Below are 22,539 nucleotides of genomic sequence, written 5' to 3'. Positions count from 1 at the left end.
AGGTACACTTATGGCATGAAATATTTTATTTTAGTACATGGACATTCAAAAGAATGTTGGAAATTTGTATTTATTTATATATATTTATGTTATGCTAATAGTGTTTTTTTCAATGTATTAAAGTTTGCATTCATAGTAACACTGTTCTAAACGCTATTATTCCACCCCCCTGCGAAAAAAAAAAAAAAGGTGTCCTCTTTTTGGAAAACCAGAATATGATCACCCTAATTAAGTGAGCGAGGGAACTTTTTGTTGACAGACCCTCAACCTCTCGATTTTGACCGAGGGAGCGAGCCTACTCTGATGTACACTTCAGGCAGCTCCATATCCCACAATGCAACTCGATTGTGACCTGACTGCAGATTGCACTTCATAACCCCCACCCCCACACAACTCTAATGTATGATGGAAGTGAAGTTAGGTCAATTAAGCAGTTTAGAAAAGTTATATTGAGATTTAACAGCATAATACTTGTAGCTACCTTAAACTGTTTATCACACAGTTATAGCCTATGTGTTCATTGTTATGTTAACATGTTCGTATGTGTAAATCTTGATTAATCCTTTCTATAAATTCATTGTAATGATAAAAATAAAATAAACATATGAGATTTATACATAAGCCTCTGAAATAAATCTCCGAAAACATTATTTTCTCAGGTGCAAAAATCACTAAATAATTCCACAAATTGACATCAGCCTTCAACATGCTCCAAGTGATCAAAGGTTAAGGGTGTTCCAGTTAAACCCACTGCACGTCTTCCACCAATAGTGGACACTCACGGAACATAAGCAGTGACGTACATCCGAGTCAATGAGACAGTGTGAAGTTTGCGAGGGAAGGGGATACAAATTTGAAATGGAAAGCAGCATAGGTGTGTAGGACACTCCCGTAGCGTCAGCATAGTGACGCAATGTCAAGTGTACTGAATCGTTAGGGAACTACATGTTCACAAATGACCATTTATCAAATGTCTGTATGGGAATAAATCAAGATTCCCGTTTTTAATGCCAATCTGAAAACGCATATTTAATTAGGCCAGAAGAATCCGTGTGTATCATACTATCAATGATTAGACAGTCTGACACACATATGCAGATTGCCTCACAAACACATACACACGCGCGTTTTTAAATCACAAAATGAACAACCTGATTGGCTCGCGTCTTTCGCCTTGCACGCGTTCAGCCAATCCCGTCGTTCGACACTGGAAAGTGGGCCGAGCGTTTTCACGCTCACATTATTCTCCTCTCAGGAAGAGCGGCAACGGCTTTCACGCTACGGGGGGGAGATTTCTTTCTTACAGAAGAGAGAGAGCGAGAGAGAGAGAGAAAGAAAGAAAAAGAAAGAAAGAGAGAGAGAAAGACAACACTGTGTCCCAACACTGACCCGTTACCAACACTACTGACCACCATAAATATGAATAACTGACAGACATATCATTAATGTCGGCGTGTTAGCTGTGTAAAACGACTCCAAAACACTTAAAGCGGCACTTGACTCTCATCCGCTAACCGCCGCTGCTCAGTAACAACGTCTCAAAACACAAAATCTCCGATGTTGTAGAGAAGGATTTCAGGTAAGTTCCGCCTTTGACCGTCTCGGCGAACGGGAGGTGATCTTATTAGCATTTGGCTCTTGTAATTAGCTCAGTGTGTTAATCACAGACGCTATGAGATGTTGTTGAGGGGGTGTTATGGTTTATTAACACGGGAGACATTAGCTAGCAGGCTAACAACATCATCACCACCACCACCATCCTCATCATCGTTGTGTGTGCCAACGATCACAGTGCCTGAAAAATATGTGTCTCTGATTTATTCATTGATAAAATCATAACACCGCGACATTAAGTCAAAGAGGGACATTGAAACCGGTCAGTGTTGTTGGGAGTTTGGACTTGATTGAACTTGATAGTTTGGCTCATGTTTGTTTATGTCTTGCATCCGAGAGTCACGAGCGCTTTGTTGGCACGCATGCGTCTCCTCCAGTTGGCAGGTTTTAATTGCACTTGTCCGCATTACGTTGATCCGCTGACAAGCTGTCAGGGAAAGATTACCTTTAAGAAACCGAGGTTGACCCAAAGAGTCAGCTTCGCCTCCCTTGTCTCTTTCTTATTTAAGCCTGGTTGCCAGACTACATAGTTTTATTGTCAAATGTGCCTGAGGGGTCAGGTACCAGTATTTGCTCACCTTGTTTGCTCTGTCTGGCTTGTCAAAGGTGTGCTTTGTTTTCATGATGGTTTGTCAGTGCAATGTAGTTTATTGGTAGAACTGACAAGTTGCTATCTATGCAGCTTTCAGTATAAACAACTCTTAGATTTAAAAAGAAATAGCCTACATAGATAAACAGATTGACCATTAAGTTGTTCCATTAACAGGTGGTTGACATGTCTTCATTGTGTCTGGTTGTTATTCTGTTTGCAAAAATATTACTTCAAAGAAACATTTGTGCTTTAATCGTATTCGTGAGCAAAAGGAAAGGAAAAACAGCAGTAAGGTTTATGTAGGTGTAATTTAAGATGCCTCATGCTTATTGTGTATTCAGTGAGGCAAAAACACGCAGGATGGCTTTTAAATGTTACATTTTCTAGCTTACACTGGGGAATCAACTTAGCAGCTAATTAATAAAAAGTGAGGCCCAGGTTGTGAGTCCATCTGCGGATGTGCACACGCTCTGATGTTTGCTTGCTTTAAAAAATAAAAACCTAATAACCTAAAATAAAACGTCTTTTATAGAGGCAACTGATTTTTAACAGGGCAGTATTCATCATTTTGATTAACACTCCTATTGCGTTCGGGTCATTTTTGACCCAGGAGAGGTAGATAATAATTTTTAAATACCACATAATTTTTAGTACGGTAACCAAACTCTGTGACTTTGCCAAGACTATCAAAATACTTCTTCAGATTTTTTAATAAAATTGTTTGAGATATAACCATTTAATTTTTTTTTTTTTTTTTACATTTGCGTTCACGGGTCAATTTTGACCCGGGGATCAATTGTGGCATTACACATGATATTAAGTAGAGTTTTTTTGTGTGCATCTATGAATTAGATGTTTTTTTTTTAATAAACATTTCACTTAGATTTAGCGTCTTTCCCATCCCATTTTGTTTAAAAACATGCACACACACAGACACACACACACACTCCTGTACAAAACAGACATGACACATGTAACAAATAAACTAAATCAGAGGTTCTACTTTCTAAATGGGGTGTGGCAAGATTCTGTTCATGCACACATTAGTCTAAATAGTGCTTGAAAGAGGAAATTGTTCACATTTTACTCTGCAGCCATCTGACAACGAGCCAGCTAACAGCATACTCGTGCATCAACATTAGGCAGTTCATACAAGTAAATAGAATAGATTTTGCTTAAACACATAGTAAAGAAGTATTAATGTTGTATACTTGAGTTGTACTGTTGTTTTGATGATGTTTAGTTGAAAAATAACACATTGGTTTCATAACTTTTGACCACCAAGTTGCTTTGAGCAGTTTTTTATTCAAATTACTAGTAATTCTCACATTAGATGTAAATATAAATTTTATATTATGTTATATTTAGATAAAATTTCACAGAAAAGCTGATAAAAAAAGATGTCTTCACATGTATCATACTGGTTTTGCTGTATATTTTGACTTTCTACATTTTATTATTTCTAACAAATAAATGGCATATTAATTAATAACTCTTGTATTTGTCAGTTAACATGCCAAAAATATCAATCTTTTTACATGTATGAATGGTTAAGAACATGTTAATGAGTTACAATATAGTTTTAGATGAAAACCATTGGGTTATGAATGATTTAGAAGTTTGAATTCCACCGGGTCAGAACTGACCTGCGAATATGAGGGATAACATTATCGGATGATTTCTCTAGAGCCACTTATTTCAGCAGTCATACTTAAAACACTGCTTACTTAATTGGAAATGTACTGCATGAGATCATAATCATGTAATTGTTTTCTTGTCAATTCAGCATGCAGTAAACACAGGCTAAATTGTACGGCCACCTGCCACTGTGTTGCACTAAGACCAAATGACTAATTTCTCCACTGCATTTGTACAGGGTGGAATAATCACGCATGCAGCACTTGCTAAAATGATTGAAAGTGTAGACCTGTTATTTCATCCTCCTAGACATATTCACATGCATTGCTTTTCTCTGAATGCTGTTGTTGTTTGTTGTGATAGTTTGCAACGTCAAGTTATGTTCTCCTCACAAATAGACTTATCTTGAGTACAATGGCTTTGCTTTATGGCTGGTCCATAACAGTGATTTTCAGCACCATCTGCCTGGGTTTATGTGCTTATCTAGTAGGCTGAAATAAAGTTAAAGAGAACCAACCAGGCTGAGATTGTCACATGAGCAGTCGGTTGTTTTGCTTTGAGTTGATGTCATCCCATTTAACAAAGCACTTGTGTTGTATTTTAATGAAAGAATATATTACTGAAATATGTCCACAGGTTCCTGCTTGTAACTTCTTTAGATTGCTGTATTTGCAGACTGATCACACTGTGAATTCAGTGACAGTAGGTCGAATGTTCTTGAGCTGAAAAAAAAAAAAAAACTGCTCCCCAGAGGTGTAAGATGGAAGTGTTCGTATTGGCACGTGTCAGGCAGCTTCTGTTTCCAGATTACATGTCCACAGTTGTTTTTAGTTGGGCTGAACAATTAATTGAAATAAAAACAAAATTGCGATATGACCCAGTGCTATTATCAAATCGAGAGGTCTCCGATTTAATAAAATAATTAAATAGTCTGAACGTGCGGCCCGCTGTACTGAGCTTATGTGCAAAGCTGTTTTGTCTGTAGTGTGTAGTGCTGCCTTGAATACATGTAAATGGGGTCATTGTATTACATGTGTTTTTATGTCCCTGAACCATTTTTTGGAGACAAGAGTACGAGTACTGATGCTTTCTTTTCAGTATTGCTGATTCGCCGATTAACATTTAATTAAATGTTATCATGTCTAAATAAATGAATTCAATAAAACATTAATCAAATTAAAATGGAACAATTACCAGTCATTTTTAACATTGTATTATTTTTATCATATGAAGTGCTTTTATACAGATCTTCAAAAAAAGTGCACGCTACAGAGGATCACAGATGTGAGGTATTGCTTAATACAATTATTTTATTATTATTTTTATAACAGTGAATATTACATAACTATACAGCAGTAAAATATTTCTGTCGGATGTTTGTCCATTTAAAGGATTTTTTTTTAAGCCATTCTGTAATGGGTTTACTTCTCAGATCTCTTTTTTGCAAGGCATGGTCCATGGCACAATTATATTTTTGTCTACAAAACTAATTTCAAGCATTTAAGCATACGCCTTCAGATCAAAAGATTTTTAAGATCATGAGAAACATTTCAGTCACGTGTTTCAAAACTTTTGACTGGTGGTGTATATACACTGATCAGCCACAACATTAAAACCACCTGCCTAATATTGTGTAGGTCCCCCTCGTGCTGCCAAAACAGCACCAATCCGCATCTCAGAACAGCATTCTGAGATGATATTCTTCTCATCACAATTGTACAGAGCGGTTGTCTGAGTTACCGTAGACTTTGTCATTTTGAACCAGTCTGGCCATTCTCTGTTGACCTCTCTCATCAACAAGGCGTTTCCATCTGCAGAACTGCCGCTCACTGGATGTTTTTGGCACCATTCTGGGTAAATTCTAGAGACTGTTGTGTGTGAAAATCCCAGGAGATCAGCAGTTACAGAAATACTCAAACCAGCCTGTCTGGCACCAACAATCATGCCATGGTCCAAATCACTGAGATCACATTTTTTCCCCATACTGATGGTTGATGTGAATATTAACTGAAGCTCCTGACCTGTATCTGAATGATTTTATGCACTGCACTGCTGCCACACGATTGGCTGATTAGATAATCGCATGGATTTTTGTTGGTGCCAGATGGGCTGGTTTGAGTGTTTCTGTAACTGCTGATCTCCTGGGATTTTCATGCACAACAGTCTCTAGAATTTACTCAGAATGGTGCCAAAAACAAAAAACATCCAGTGAGGGGCAGTTCTGCGAATGGAAACGCCTTGTTGATGAGAGAGGTCAACAGAGAATGGCCAGACTGGTTCGAACTGTCAAAGTCTACGGTAACTTAGATAACTGCTCTGTACAATTGTGTTGAGAAGAATAGAGGGTTGGTGCTGTTTTGGCGGCACGAGGGGGTCCTACACAATATTAGGCAGGTGGTTTTAATGTTGTGGCTGATTGGTGTACATGTACACCGGCGGCCAAAAGTTTGGAATAATGTACAGATTTTGCTCTTATGGAAAGAAATTGGTACTTTTATTCACCAAAGTGGCATTCAGCTGATCACAATGTATAGTCAGGACATTAATAATGTGAAAAATTACTATTACAATTTGAATTTTTTTTTTTTCAGAACTTCTTAAACTACAAAGAGTTCTCATCAAAAAAATCCTCCATGTGCAGCAAAGACAGGTTTGCAGATCCTTGGCATTCTAGCTGTCAATTTGTCCAGAAACTCATTTCGTGACATTTCACCCCACGCTTCCTGTAGCACTTGCCATAGATGTGGCTGTCTTGTCGGCACTTCTCACACACCTTGCAGTCTAGCTGATCCCACAAAATCTCAATGGGGTAAAGATCCATAACACTCTTTTCCAATTATCTGTTGTCCAATGTCTGTGTTTCTTTGCCCACTCTAACCTTTTCTTTTTGTTTTTCTGTTTCAAAAATGTTTTTTTCTTTGCAATTCTTCCCATAAGGCCTGCACCCCTGAGTCTTCTCTTTACTATTGTACATGAAACTGGTGCTGAGCAGGTAGAATTCAATGAAGATGTCAGCTGAGGACATGTGAGGCATCTATTTCTCAAACTAGAGACTATGATTTACTTATCCTCTTGTTTAGTTGTACATCTGGCCTTCAACATCTCTTTCTGTCCTTGTTAGAGCCAGTTGTCCTTTGTCCTTGAAGACTGTAGTGTACACCTTTGTATGAAATCTTCAGTTTTTTGGCAATTTCAAGCATTGTATAGCCTTCATTCCTCAAAACAATGATTGACTGACAAGTTTCTAGAGAAAGATATTTCTTTTTTGCCATTTTTGACCTAATATTGACCTTAAGACATGCCAGTCTATTGTATACTGTGGCAACTCAAAAACAAACACAAAGACAATGTTAAGCTTCATGTAATGTACCAAATAGCATTCAGCTGTGTTTGGTATAATGGCAAGTGATTTTCTAGGACCAAATTAGCAATTTAGCATGATTACTCAAGGATAAGGTGTTGGAGTGATGGCTGCTGAAAATGCCTGTCTAGATTTGATAAAAAATGACTTTTTTCAAATAGTGATGGTGCTGTTTTTTACATCAGTAATGTCCTGACTGTACTTTGTGATCAGTTGAATGCCACTTTGGTGAATTGAAGTACCAATTTCCTTCTGAAACAGCAAAACCTGTACATTATTCCAAACTTTTGGCTGCCAGTGTACAGACACACACACACAGAGAGAGAGAGAATTGTTCCCCTCACATCACCTGTACTGAAATCAATTGAGTCTCGTGTTAAGCTGCTGCCTATGTATAATGTTCCAAATCAGTTATTTATAAGGGTCGATTTCCATTAGGATGCTGCCATAGATGGCAGCTGCCTTTGTAGGGAGTGAGGCAGCTCACTATGTTTTGGAACAGACTCAAAAGGCTTAGAAGAGGGTAGAATAACTCTCATTTTGCTATTCTCTGATGGTCTTGTTATTTCACTTTGAGCGTAATACAACAAAAAGAAAGAGTGTGGGAGTCTAACAGTGTGGGAGAAAGCTATTAGTAATCATTCTCTGCTGGCCAAAGGGCACAAGAGTACTCTCAAGAGTATCACAGAGCAGCTATGTAAACTGTTGAACAAAATCTGTGTCACACTGACTCACAGCTGTGCTCATTTTTCACCCCTAACGGCAACGGTCTATTGTATTTGCCATCCATATAGGCCTGGCTCGGCTTTGGAAAACAGGTTAAAGCACAGCACATCTTTCTCATTGTAGAAACAGCACTCAATTCAGCCGCATCCCGCCTTTTGAATCTTGTTTGCCAAACACCTCGCAGTCAGAGTGCCTGTCATTTTCATATTTCACCGTAATAGTGATGAAGATTCATGGCAGTGCTGAGGCTCTGCCATTGGCTTTTAACAACAGAGAAGTTCTCACGGATGAATAGCTCATCAGTCACATCACTAATTCTTCTTTATAAGTACCGTTTAATGCTGTAGATCACCGCTCTTTTGTGAAGTGAGATGTAGCACGCTGCGTGCAGTTGCACCTTGCTGTATTATCAACATCAGTCAAGCTGTCTGCTATAATCCTACGTTCTTGCACTCTTTTAGAATAGAGGCAGCAATCGGGGGTAACGCTGACAACAGAAGTAATCTGCTTAATGTTTTTTGGCATTGAGAGAATCCATCTTTTTAGCAAGAGTGTACTCTGAATCCAATCCACCCCAAGAGGGCAATTCGGGGCAGTTGCTGCCATGGCCAGTGTGAAGCAATCATGGAGAGAGCAGTAAATAATGGGTTGTAAATGGAAGACATTTTCCTATGATGTGTCAGTCAGGCGATTGGAGGGGAGATCCCATGTGGATGCTGGTGTGCTCTCTGCCTTGCTTCTCTGTGCTGATTTGTCAATATTTAGGCAGGGAGAGACAGCATTTACATAATGCTCCTTCACACTGACACACTGTTCCTTTTGATCCGAGGCTTGATTTGTGTCAGATAGTTGACCAACCTGGTGAGTGCCATGTGGCTCAGCACAGACTGTAATACGTGTTATAGTTAAGTGACAGTCGGTGCTAAGAGAAATAGAGGCAGAGTGTATTTTCTTGAATTACCGGTAAGTAGATTTTGTCCCCAAGGATTTACAGCGGAATTGTTCTTTAAATTGAACAGAACTATAAAGCTAGTTTCAGCCTCTTTGTTTATTCAAAGAGATTGAAAGGAGTGTTATCAGCTAAGGCTGTGAGGTGAGGTTTCTAGATTATCTTGTCATTTGTCTGGTTAATTTAACTGTTCCCGTCTGGTCATTAATCGTGCCTCTTCTTTATGGCGTGTAACTGATGGCTGTCTTCTGTGTAGCCCAGTAGGTCATTCTTTATGCTACTGTTGTTCTGCTTTGATTTGCAAAGGCAACACCACTGCAAATCACTGTTGTTTGCTGGAAATCCACGATTCCTTGAAAGATCTGATACCCTGGACAATGCTGTCATGCTCCTTCCAAAGAGCTCTTGATGGGCCATTCAAATGCTGTGTACTCATTAAATTTAACGGTCTGACAACACACACTGACAGCACACATAACAATCCAGCTCTTTCATTCTTCTCAAAAGATGTTTTCTGGTGTGTGCCCAAATGCCCAAAACAGGGTAATTGGCTGCAGCAGTTCTTTCTGCATCTGTTGTTTTAAGATATTAGGCTGACACTCAGGGCAGGCTGGCAGAAATAAGACAGGCCTCCTTTCTTCCTCTCTGACATCAAGAGGCTCTGCGTGTCTTGAGAAGGGTTGATTGTCTTGTGTTGCTTGACAGTTCTCCCCCCAATAAAAGCATACACAAGAGTCTTGCAAATGTATCATACACCATTTTTCATGTAGAATGTAAGAAGCAAGAAAAACGAGCAGGAAGACATGCTGTGGTTATGCAGCGAACTGTCTAACTGTAGCTTAATCATAATTTCTGCAAATGTAATTAAGCAATATCGCATGAGCAAGAGTACTGATGTACTGAATATCAGCATAGCTATGATTTGGCCGTATTAATATTCAGTACAACAGTGAGTTACTTACATTTTTGACACAATATGGACAGTTATTTTGTCTATTTTTGCTCTTCTAACGAAAATAGTTCTAAGTGAAGCCAGAACTTGATAAACAGTGTTGTCGAACAATGCAAAGATAGACAGCCTGTCTGGAACACCACGAACACAGACAAGTGGAGTGATACAAATAGTAAAGCATTTACAAGTCTTATTTCAGTCGGACTAAAGCAATCCACAGTTTTCCTGAGCAACCACTAGGCAATGCCATGATGATTCTAAATGCCTGTTTTCTGTTTCTGGTCTCGAGATGCAATGTAAAACCAACTGAAACGAGCGATTCAGACGGAGAGTTATTTGGAGTAAAAATTAATTTCACGCTCAACTTTTGCAGTTGTTGGCTGTCATAACAACTCAGAGTAGTTAATGATATCAACTAAACTAATCTCAGACCATCGCTTCATATAAAAAAAAAAAAAAAAGGTCATCTCAACTCTGCGAATTATCGGTTTTGGAGCACGGAAGTAAATGATTGCAGGGTAAACTTAAACAGTGGTGAATGGGAGATCGCAGCAAATATTATTTTCACTTACCCATTTGCTCCAAGAGCAAAAGAAAAAATCCACTATTATGTTTGAATGACTTTCCAGAAGAAGAAAAAAATAGAGCGCTTTGGATTAAGACACTAAAATGGGTGAAGATGCCAAATTTACTGTCACTCTCTCAGCAGCTGCAATAGAAAACCCCTCGCAGCTGTAGTAATTCATTTTTAAAAACAAATTCCAGGGTAATATAACACAAAGCATAATGTTATAAATTTACACTCAATATTTAAAAAATTGATAATATGAAAAGGTTTGTGAGATTTACGCTGCTAAATAAGGCGGAAACATGTCATCACAGTCTGTGAAAAAGTTCTGTTTCTACAAATGTGACTTGACCTGCTAAGAATATATGCAGATGCGAGTGAAAACACTGGAGACTGGAAACTGAAAACAGGCGAGTCATGGAACACTTCTGCGTTCAGGAAAAAGGTAGATAATTAGTCTTTTTAAAGTGTCATGTAAATATGTGCATGCTCCGAAAAACAGAGGTGCCGCGTGACATTTATTTAACCCGGAAGTCGAACGCAACACAAAGCAGGCAAGAAGAACAACAACACATGTTGGGTTTCACTCAAAAGTGATCATCCCGATGCCCTATTCCCTTCTAAGACTTTACCATCCACTGTGAGAGCTTTGGAGGGGTGAAATGTTTGTAGCTCAAACACAATGTTAATTTGGAAAACCTTTTAAGTCATTTTTAATGGAAATTCTGTTTGAAACGATTTTACAGCATGGCTAGTATTATTGTTTTCACTTCGAAGTGTCCATTGGAGGCTGATTTATCTCGATTGTAATGCAGGGACACATGGTGAATGCTAGAAATGTTCCACGGCTCGACATTAACGATTGTCCGCTTGTCTGGGGCAAGTAGATTTTTGAAGGGGAATCTGAAAGAGAATTTAACTTGCCTGGCCGGACAAGCAGCCTGATTTAAAAGTCAATAATGAAAAAACATCAGTATCACTTATTACAAAGTTCATATTCTTATTCTGCTGTTGAAAATAGTCAAGAGCATGTAATTCTATAATTCGCCAGCGATCTAGTAATAGCTGTGCACTGTTTGACTGACAGGCGGCTTATGTGTGTGTGCTAAACATGCGCCTGTGCTCCAAGAACGCTGGTGGTAATGTGGATACGTGCCTGAACGGTCAAATACATTTCAAAATTCTGCCAAAATGCCATCCTGGTGAGGTATTCATGTAAACACAGTGGGTTATATCTAAAGTGAACGTAAGCAGTGGAGAAAAATTGGATATATTTCAAAATGTCAGACTTGTAAGTGTAAATGTAATCTAATAGACCTGCTGCTGTTTAGTGTGTTGTTAATATTAAAGTCCCTCTCCAGCCACTGGTTTAACCCCTAAAAACTCATCTTTGTTAATCAAAATTACACATTTAAAAGTATTTTTTTCCATGAAAATAATCCCTTCATGCCTTAAAATGGCTTAGATATAGCTCTACACCTTTGCCTCATTTAGTATGCACAGAACTATGAATATGCAAATTAGTCCCCGCCCCCATCTCCACTCACCCCTGCATGGCTTGCCTGCAGCTCGGGCTACCTGCTCACCTTCACCCATTTATCTCGGATTTTCAGATCTTTTGGTAATAAATGAAGGCTTACCAATTGTCCTTTTGCAACTTTGCATCCGAAAATAGAACATGTCTTGCAAAATACCGATGCGTAGCTACACCTGGCTTCTCCTGATACCCCTAACTTCGCCATAGCATATGCTATTGATATGGAAAGCCCCACCCCACAAGATGACAGGATTGGTTCCTTAGGTTTGTGACGTATGAAACCCTGGCTGTTTGAATCCGTGTTTTTGAGACTGTCTTTGGTGGACTGCAGTTCCAAGGTAAAAATGCTCAGCCATGGTGCTGACTGCTGATTTAACTCATGGTATGTCTTCTAGCATATAAAAAAACACCATATGGACATGTAAACAAGGTTAAAAAAGAGATTTTCACTGGAGGGGGTCTTTAATCAAACAACCATAAAAAAAAAATAAAAAAAACACTCAATGTTCTTGGCTGGATAATTTAATTAGCTTTTAAAAAGTATTATTGTATTACAATCATACTGTAAATACCAGTAGTAGTTTTATGTCACATTTCATTAAATGTTTACTTGAATACATGATACTGCTGTTAAAAAAAGCACTGTTTTCTTAATTTGTATTTTTTGTTCTATTATTTTCATTGTTATTGTATTACTGACTGTTTAATAGTCTTGAATAATTACTTGAGAACTTAAATCAATTAATACATAAATAACAAATTAGTAAATGTTATTATTTGTTGTGGTATTGAAGCTGGTACAGAGAATTGTCAAATTTCACTTCTGACTACTGAAATATAGTATTGTCACCATAAACACAATGAATAAAGTACATCTGATCTGCACCAAAATCAACGCATATAGAATGTAAGAAATGCACGTGGCTGTAAAGTTTTCCATGTTGTTGTATCTATTGTGTGGGTCTCGCTGTAGCTGACTTCTTTAACACGCTGCTATGGTTAACTGGAAAACGTCTATGTCACTTTCTCACCTGGCATACTTTCTTCACCTATTTGATTATGCATGAAGTCACAGAGAAATAAAGACTGTAGCATGACAACGCAAAAACCCACGATAGTTTGATTATAACAGCCCATCTAAACATACTCACTGTGTTAAATATCAGGACACTTTGAAACGATGCATGCCCATTCAGATTAGAGGACCGAAACTAACTTTTAGGGATGGGTATCAGCACAGATTTCTTGGTTTGATTTGATTCTGATTTACAAGTTCTAAATTCAATTACATCCATTTTGGTTACATATGAAAACAGTTTGACGATTCTCAATACCAACTTTGATACCACATCAAAATACTAATTTGTTTAAACATAGTTTTAAGTTCTCAAACAATTGTTCAAGTAAACTGTCAATAATAATGTAAAAGCAGATAAACAAATTGCAAGCAATTGAACAAAAACAATCCAACAAAGATAGAAATTTTAGTATACATTCAGAAATGGAAAAGAGTAATAAAATGTGACATAAAACTACTTAAATGACTGGTCTTCACTGAATGATTATAATACATCAATGCTTTTATAAAGCTACTGAAGTTATTCAGCCAAGAGCAGTGAGCGGTGTTCTCATTTCCTTGTTATTGTTGTTTGATTCATATTAACAACGTATTAGAAAGAGGCAGGCCAATTAGGCTGCATTTACACTTCAAGTCTGATATTTTGATTTAATATAATCCTTTAGATATAAATGACTATTTACATTAATACCACACCAAGACGGCATTTTCACAGAATTTTGAATTATCTATTACCATTAAGGCGCGCATCTGCTTTACCTCAACTCCCTGAGGGCTCTCATGCGCACATAAAACATCACTAACATAAAGCATGCACACATACAGCTGTGCTCAAAAGTTTGCATACCCTTAGAGAATTGGTAATGTATGTACCTTTTTTAAAGAAAACATTAGTGAGCTGGCAAAACACATTTATTTCTTATGGGATTCATATTCAACTGTAGGTTATAACAGAATGGCACAATCATAAAACAAAACAACAAAGAAGAAAATGAAATTACTGAAAAGTCTGCATACCCGTAGTTCTTAATACTGTGTATTGCCCCCTTTAGCATCAATGACAGCATGCAGTCTTTTGTAATAGTTGTCTATGAGGCCCCAAATTCTTGCAGGTGGTATAGCTGCCCATTCGTCTTGGCAAAATGCCTCCAGGTCATGCAGAGTCTTTGGTTGTCTTGCATGAACCGCACGTTTGAGATCTCCCCAGAGTGACTCGATGATATTATGGTCAGGAGACTGTGATGGCCTCTCCAGAACCTTCACCTTTTTCTGCTGTGACCACTGGAGGGTCAACTTGGCCTTGTGCTTAGGGTCATTGTCATGCTGGAAAGTCCAAGAACATCCCATGCGCAGCTTTCGTGCAGAAGAATGCAAATTGTCTGCCAGTATTTTCTGATAACATGCTGCATTCATCTTGCCATCAATTTTCACAAGATTCCCTGTGCCTTTAGAGCTCATACACCCCCAATACATCAGTGAGCCACCACCATGCTTCACAGTGGGGATGGTATTCTTTTCACTATAGGCCTTGTTGACCCCTCTCCAAACATAGCACTTATGGTTGTGACCATAAAGCTCTATTTTGGTCTCGTCACTGTTGTGAGGCGTGTCAAGGTGTTGTCGGGCATATTGTAACCAGGCTTTTTTGTGGCATTGGCGCAGTAAAGGCTTCTTTCTGGCAACTCGACCATGCAGCTAATTTTTGTTCAAGTATTGTCGTATTGTGCTCCTTGAAACAACCACTCCGTCTTTTTCCAGAGCAGCCTGTATTTCTCCTGAGGTTACCTGTGGGTTTTTCTTTGTATCCTGAACAATTCTTCTGGCAGTTGTGGCTGAAATCTTTCTTGGTCTACCTGACCTTGGCTTGGTATCAAGAGATCCCCGAATTTTCCACTTCTTAATAAGTGATTGAACAGTACTGACTGGCATTTTCAAGGCTTTGGATATCTTTTTATATCCTTTGCCATCTTTATATAGTTCCATTACCTTGTTATGCAGGTCTTTTGACCGTTCTTTTCTGCTCCCCATGGCTCAGTATCTAGCCTGCTCAGTGCATCCACGTGAGAGCTAACAAACTCATTGACTATTTATACACAGACACTAATTGCAATTTAAAAAGCCACAGGTTTGGGAAATTAAACTTTAATTGCAATTTAAACCTGTGTGTGTCACCTTGTGTGTCTGTAACAAGGCCAAACATTCAAGGTTATGTAAACTTTTGATCAGGGCCATTTGGGTGATTTCTGTTATCATTATGATTTAAATAAGAGCCAAACAACTATGTGATAATAAATGGCTTCATATGATCACTATCCTTAAATAAAAGACAGTTTTTTTGCATGATCAGTCATATTTCCAAAATCAATGCCAAAATTTCACAATTTCTGCCAGGGTATTCAAACTTTTGAGCACAACTGTAAGCCGCCTGTCAGTCGGTGAAAAAGCAAATGAGGAAATGAAAACTAAAGGGATCTTTAAGATTCTCGTTATTTGTGTAGTTTTCATCTTTACTCTCTTTCCCTTTTGGCTTGTTAACCAGATCAACCAGTAGTCGTCTTGCAGTCGAATGGTGCATCGCGATCCAGCACCCCTGACATAGAGTACAAGATAATTCTTGTGATTTATTTTTACATTTATTTTTAGAATCGATATCGGAATCGTTCAAATGAAGGTTGCGATTTTCTTTTATTTTTTTCAGCCTCACTAACCGATGGAGAATAGATATTTCATTATTGCTAATTCAGTAAATGGATACATTATTATATATCTGTGCGTTGATGTACAATAGGCAAGTTTCTGTTTGTATTTACACAGTTAGGAATAGCTTATTTTATTCAGCAGTGCATAATAATGATATAACAAATGGGTAAACCAGTCAATAGGAGTCAAGGAGTGACATTTGCCTTCATAACGAAGAGTGTGTTGTTATACTGCGGCTGTATCTCGCCATGTAAGTGTGACCAGACACTGTCAATGCTCCTGATGGAACTTCCTGCCAGCAAGCAGCTTAAAGCAACATGCTCAAGAATTATGGGACTCTTTTCCAGATTGCTCCAAGATGTCCTCCCAGATCAGACAGAGCTGTGCTATGGGAGTCATCCTGTGGGATCAGGGAGGGGGCAAGACATTCATAATTTTAAAGCAAAACCAAAGCAGATGTTGGGAAATTAGAGTACCAAAGGATTACTATAGGCTTCCATGACGTAGAGTATAGAAAGGGCAGGAAGAGGGGGAGGCTATTAACAAACTGGTGTTTTTGTTTTAAGATTGCCACTTGGCTGCCTGACTGCTGTCAGTAAAGAGGGTGGAAAATAAGAAGGCACCTTGAAGGAAAACGGAGCCATATCGGTCTGACCCTGCTGACTGGAGAGTGACACTGCTGATTAGGTAAAAAAAATTGCCTGCTGAAATGACATGGCACGGAGTGAACATCACTCACAAACACACACACTCTGCATACCAGTGCGTTATTGACTCGGTCCTACAGCTGCCTTGAGCTGTTTATGTAGAGTCCCTTGGAATATTTCACAGTCTTTTGATAATGCCCTTTTGCAGGGCACAGTCATCTTCTACAAGGGAAAAGCGTATACACGCACTCCCACACACCATACACACAGTCACTCTTCTCCTTGAATCTCTGAGTCTGGTTCCAGTCTGGTTTGTCCATTTGTAAGTGCATTAGTGTGATGAATGAGAGGGACGGAGAAGATGTATTAGCAAAGCCATACAGTTTTCTCCGATGCATTAGCCGCGGCAGCACGGGCCGGGGGAGGAGAGCCCAGGCTTCTGCACTGTGTTTGTTTGACACGTGCCTTTCAGTAACATCCCTATAAAACCCATACTGGCCCATTAACCAATGCTTTTAAATATTGAAGCAAATTGTTTAGCAAGGCCTAAGTATCTGAATCACCTTAAAACCACAACAGCAGCAAAATAATGCCTGGCAGAGATTGTTTTTGTACCTCGTGGAGGACAAATATGTTTTAAGATTTCCACACTGACAACTTCTGGACAATATTCATCAGTTATTGCTTGTGGCTGACCTCCTCCTTACACTATTGAGTCAGAGTGTATACACAATTGACAGGCCTCATAGGCATCGATGGATGAAAACAATAGGCTAAATGTGCAGCTATATGCATGTAAAGATCATATTAGTCCAGTGGACTTCTGGATTGTTATTGTAACATTAAATTTTGGCCAAAATGTTTGTTTTCCACTTGCTTCAAAGGAATAATTCTATTATTATTTACTCACTCCCTTGTCGTTCCAAATCTAATTAACTTTCTTCTGTGAAACCATGAGTGGGATGTTTTGAAGAATGTACATGTTGCTCTTTTCTGTGCAATTACATAGAATGGGGACTCAAACTGTTGAGCTCTAAAAAAGGATGCAAAGTGCCATAAAATGATTATAAAGTGGTGCATACCACTTGTGTGCTTTATTCCAATCAGGGTCTGAAATTAACTCCTGGCAAGCACCAAATGCGGGTACATTTTCTATTTGGCTTGTGAATTTCGCGGTTTCATATGTCACTTTGGCGGGCACTTTTTTGTCAGTTTGTGTCAGCTTGTAAAATAATGTAACATGTTCCAGTTTTGTCATCAAGGGGGTTCTGTAGGTCTTCAGTCAGTAAGGTTGCAGGTCTTTACATGGATCGGCTCTCATTAGCTAGTCCTGCTGTTTATCAAATGTCTCAGTTAGCAGTAGGGATACCGCGCTCATGTACTTGCTTGTGTGGAACTGGTGTTGTGTTGAAGCCGGCTGCTCTTACGAGCTCCTTGGCTCACACTCACGCGCTCTGTTTGTAGCAGATTACTGCGAGCAGAGCGCTAATTCAGTTCATGCAGACTACATATTTGTTTAATTAAATAGCAGCCGTTTGCAGTTCAATAATCACTTTGAGTCACATAGCGACTGGCTTTTCTGGAGGTGAAAACTTCTGTAGGGTGTGTCTACAGCATTTACACACTACTGTCATGCATAACTGACCTATAAGAAAATGTATACTGTGCTGATTAATTTAGCAGGAAATATTAAACATGCATATACTGTATCTGTGATTATTAGAAGAAATTGATTGGAATATCTGGCTAAATACAACATAACTGGTGACATTAACAATGCTGTAATCTTAGATTACTCTTGAATTAAAAATATGGACAATCCATTCACATCATGTAATTTTACGTTCCGAAACGCAGGGCTAAACATAATTTTCCACACTCACTCTGCTCAAATCATAATCAAAAGCTGCTTGTTTCTTTTTTGCATGGGTAAATAAACACTCAACAGCATAAAGAGATGAAAAACATGCATCAGTCCAAACGCAACAGCCAGCGTTATCTGAAGTTATCTTGACCAACATCCAGTTCGGACACTCGGAGAACTTAAGAAACAGGTACATTTAAAGGGCTTAAGTGCTGGAAAGTGCAGATTTATGGGCTTTTTGTTAACATGTCAATTCGCACTGGATTAATATTACCAGGGACTATTTTTACAGGCCGTTTTATAGTAGGTAAAACATGCTGTCATTTTTACCAGCGCGGGAATGCGCAGTCCGTAAAAAGTCCGGGAAAATTACTGACATGACCAATTCGCAAGGGATTAAAATTACTGAGAACTGAGAAGCTCTGGTAATTATTACATTACCCCACGTCCCCATATAAAACTAATCCTGTCTGAATAGGGCTTAATACTACTAATACTACTACTAATTATAATAAATCAATAGTAATTGTATAATATTTAAGCAACGTCTCACACCTGTGATGCTCTGCCATGCAGCACTTTATTTGACAAAAATAACTCAAATGATGTATTTTGGATTGTGCTGTGAGATTCTGAATAAAACCACCTCATTTGATAAAAATAATAGTGTTATGTTGAAAATGAATTCTTCTATTTTCATTTGATTAAAGTTTTAATTATATTAATTTATTTAGACACATTTTTGATGATAACATTGAAATAAACTGATGTGGATTTCAGAAAAAAAAAAAAAAAACAGGTATTAGTATCAGCAATTACTGAAAAGGAAGTATTGGTACTTGTTCTAAAAAAAAATGGTATGAGGACATCCCTAGTTAGCAGTAAATCTATGAGCCGACTATATTTAGTGAAACAAAAAGACTTATGAATCAGTTGTAGCTGACTGAATTAATTGACTCACTCCAAATAAACCAAGATCTGTTACTGTGTTATGTGTTACTCATGAGAGTTACTTACTCTTCATTCATATTACAACATGTAGTTTAAAATACAAATTTAGTTTTGTTGTAATTAATAAATAATCAGAAAAATAATTATAAATGGACTATCTGGCAATTAAATATTTCATAAATAATAAAACAATATATAATTCTTTAAAAAAGCAGTTCTCTTTTAAACTTGCATACTGTATTGTTTATATGTCTCTCATGTCTGTAAAATCCACTAATAATAATAATAAATTTAAGAAATCTAGCTGGCTAGTAAATGTTTTAATCTAAAAGCCACCTTGACTGATGGGCTAAAAAGTTAATTTCAGACCCTATTTCAGTCCTTTTGAAGTAATATGATAGCTTTGTGTGAGGAACAGATCAAATATAAGTCATTATTCACTTATATAGACGTTGCAGGAAACACGGACGGAATCGTAGAATCCAGTCATTAAAACGGAATTAACTATAAAACGCGGAATGTCATGGAATTTGAAATATTTTGGATGAAATTAATGTATACATACACAATTAATAAAATTAAAATTGTGATGTGTCCTAGTGTGATGAATAAACCACACAAGGCTGAGATTTACAGTCTGCATTTGCTGTGTGCTTCATCAGTATGTTAATGTGAGAAGCCACTGCTTATACACTAACTGCGTAATTAACATCATGTGCGCGCTGTGTGTGTATTAATGACAAAGCGCAGAGCACTTTATTCACTGTGAAGCACAGCACATGCAGACTATATTTTTATATCTAAATCATAGCCTTTTGTGGTTTAAGAAGCATATTAGCCCATATAGTGAAATGCTTTTCCGGAGGTGAGAAGTGAAGCTGTTATAAAAGCTTTATTTAACTAGATGCTTGAAATTGAAAAAAATGCAACAGAAATATATTAATTCTGTATAGTAAAATGTAATATTCAATGTACTAGTAGTAGTAGTAGTAGTAATAACAATGAAAATAATAATCAATAATAATTACATTATATTTAAGCAATATCTCAAGCAGTTTCATCACCGCTTTCATTAATACTGTGATACTCTACTGTGCAGCACTGTATTTGACAAAAAATTTATAATAATAATAAAATAAAAAATGGAGGGGTGGGGGGGTCGGATTGTGTGATCAGTATAGATGCTCTTCATTTAATAAAAAATAATGCAATGGTATGCTGAAAAGTAATTGTTCTGTTTTCATTTGATTAAAATTCTGTTAATTTAAAAACAAAATTAATGATAAAAGGTAATTAAACTTTAAAACCCAGTATTCAGAGAAAATAAACAGAAACCATGGAATTTGAGAAAAAATAAAACGGATTTCATAGGGCCCTACTTCCCCTTCAGTGAGCTGTTTACTAGAGAACCGGATCAGTCCAATTCCTGAATGAATCATTCAAACCAAAATGAAAAGATACGATTCGTTTGCACATTGGACCACTTTAATGATATTAAGTTGTTTTGTGTCCTTTCTGAAGCTTTAAAGCACCAGTCACCATTCATTTTAAATGCATGGAAAAGTACATTCTTGAAAATTTCTCCTTTTGTGTTCTTTGGAAGAAAGAAAGTCAAACAGGATTGTAACAGCATTAGGGTGAGTAAATGATGACTCTAAAGGGATAATTAACACAAAAATGAACATTCTGTTATCAATTACTCACCCTCATATTGTTCTAAACCCATATGACTTTCTTTTTTCCATGGAATTCAAAAGGAAATGGTAGGCAGTATGTTAGCCTCAGTCACCATTGACTTCCGTTGCATATTTTTTCCATACAATTTTCCATACAAACTCCTTTTGTATTCCAAAGAAAAAGAAGTCACACGGGTTTGGATCGATATGAGGGTGAGTAAATGACAAAGCTAACCATTTAATTCCTCAGTTTTATTCTCGGGTCTTCAAATTATCTTTGGAAATGAAAAAGACTAACATCAGAGGCTGACATAAAATCTTGGCATTGTTCACGACTCATAAAGCAAGTACATAATTTACACTGGCAGAGTGGTGCTGAGTTTTTACTGCTGCACCCGCACAACAGAGCAATGATCAAGTCCTGTCTGATGTTTTAATGGGGAATATGTGAGGATCTGAAGGTGTGAATTATGTACTTGAGAATGGAGGGGGTGGCCTGCTGTCTTTGTGCTCTCTAATCAGTCCTGACTCATCAGAGAGAACGGCCCTTCATTTGCCCTTGCACAACGACCACTTCACTGCAAGACTAAGATCATATTTGTGTCAGTTAGACAGCACCTTTCTTTTCTCAGACACTCTTCTCTCTGGTTTGCTGTAGTGATAGTGGTGCATGACGATAGCTTTGCTCCTATAGTTTTCCTCATTACATGCTGCTATTGTGGGCAGGGCAAGCAGGGGAGAGAGGAACGGTGTAAACAATAAACCTCGGCAGTACTATCTAATGGATCAATTTGTAATAAATCTGTTGCCTCGAGCTGTTGAAAGATTCAGAGCTGCAAAGGTGACTGCATTTTTTTGTCCTGAGGAAGGCAGCTCAGACTAGGTTGACAGATATATCAATGCATTTAATGAACCCACTGGTTCAGGAATGCAGGGAAATGTAGTGAAGGCCAGTAATTCACTTATCAAAACAAGATTTTCTTTCTTGCTTTTATCATTGAAGCGTTACCCTGAAGCTCTCTTTTCTGCCTCCCTCTCTCTCTTTCTCTCTCTCTCTCTCTCTCTCTCTCTCTCTCTCTCTCTCTCTCTCTGCCTCTCTCTGCCAGCCCTTGTTTTTTTCTCTGTTTGCATTGAGGGGCTTTGATTGGACTGGGCAGACGAGGCTCACTTCAAATAACAAATAAATATACACACATGTTTCAGGTAGATTGGTTTAAAAATCATCCACTGCTTTGAACACCTGTAATAATTTCAGATGGCATTCTATATTTCCAGAGTGAGCCAGTATGCTTTATTTTTTTATTTAACTGAAAAGCTTTCCCATAAAATTGATGGCGTCTACTGAAAATGTAGTGCTAGAGATAGCAGACATAATATTTCTTTGTATAATACAAGAGTGTAAGTGGCGCCAGTCGTTGTTTTGAGAGTGATGACGGGCTAATTCGACACCCACCATTTTATAGGATACTCTAGGGATTTCGCACGGCACATATTGATTTTATTCAAATGGCAGTATTAGCTTCAGTAATAAGTTTAAATGAGTCAGGGGGTTAGTTCTGCCTGCACCTATACATCTCTCGGTTTTACAAGAGTGTGTAGTTGACAGTACTGTCAGTTCAAGAACAGAGAGGTAGTTTAGATGATAATAGAAGTTTTTGATCATTTTGGCTTCCACATTGTTTTTGA

General features: G+C 37.9%; 1 protein-coding gene across 1 annotated transcript in view; it reads left to right on the top strand.

Moving 5' to 3' along the window:
* The first annotated feature begins 1,343 nt into the window (after window positions 1–1,343).
* Window positions 1,344–22,539, top strand: part of rerea (arginine-glutamic acid dipeptide (RE) repeats a) — a 232,275-nt gene continuing 211,079 nt past the window's right edge. Inside the window, exon 1 of the mRNA XM_051662993.1 lies at window positions 1,344–1,579. The gene's annotated coding sequence lies outside the window, so the exon portion shown is untranslated. The remainder of the gene's footprint in view (window positions 1,580–22,539) is intronic.

This window comes from Myxocyprinus asiaticus, chromosome 29 (genome assembly GCF_019703515.2).
Source record: "Myxocyprinus asiaticus isolate MX2 ecotype Aquarium Trade chromosome 29, UBuf_Myxa_2, whole genome shotgun sequence".
NCBI classification, from domain to species: Eukaryota; Metazoa; Chordata; class Actinopteri; order Cypriniformes; family Catostomidae; genus Myxocyprinus; species Myxocyprinus asiaticus.
Note: the sequence above shows the minus strand (reverse complement) of the source record. Positions and strands in the feature narration are given on the sequence as shown.